Raw genomic sequence first — 801 nt, 5'->3', positions numbered from 1 at the left:
GAGGAGGAGGAGGAGAGGAAGAGAAGAAGAAGAAAAAGAAGAAGAAGAAGAAGAAGGAGAAGGAGAAGGAGAAGGAGAAGGAGAAGGAGAAGGAGAAGGAGAAGGAGAAGGAGAAGGAGAGAAAGAGATTGGTTTGCCTTTCATTCACACCCCAACTGGGGACCAAACCCACAACCTGTGTATGTGCCCTGACCAGGAATCAAACTTGTGACCTTTCAATGTATGGGATGATGCTCCAACCAACTGAGCCACGCAGCCAGTGCCAAGATTATCAACATTAGTAACCATCAGGGAAATATAAATCAAAACCACAATGAGATACCACTTCACACCCACCAAAATGACTTAAATCTAAAAGACAGATAACAATAAGTGTTGGTTAGGATATGAAGAAATTGAAAGCCTTATACAGAATAGTACAACATCTGTAGAAAACAGTTTGACACTCTCTCAAAAAGGTAAATGGAGAGCTACCATATGACCCAGCAACTCTCCTACTATACTCAAGAGAAATAAAGACATATGTCCATTCAAAATGTTGTACAGAAATGTTCATAACACCACTATTCATAATAGCTAAAAACTGGAAACGACCCAAATGTCTATTAACTAATGAATAAATAAACAAAATATACAATAGAATACTAATAAAAATGTGGTGATGGTTGCATAACTATGTGAATATACTGAAAACCATTTAATTGTATACTTTAAATGGATGAACTGTTAGTATGTGAATTATCTATACTAATAAAAGCATGCAATGTCATCACAAGATGGCCACCACAAGATGGCCACCAC

This window comes from Myotis davidii, unplaced genomic scaffold, assembly GCF_000327345.1.
Source record: "Myotis davidii unplaced genomic scaffold, ASM32734v1 scaffold177, whole genome shotgun sequence".
In the NCBI taxonomy this organism is placed as follows: domain Eukaryota; kingdom Metazoa; phylum Chordata; class Mammalia; order Chiroptera; family Vespertilionidae; genus Myotis; species Myotis davidii.
This window is presented reverse-complemented; position numbering follows the sequence as displayed.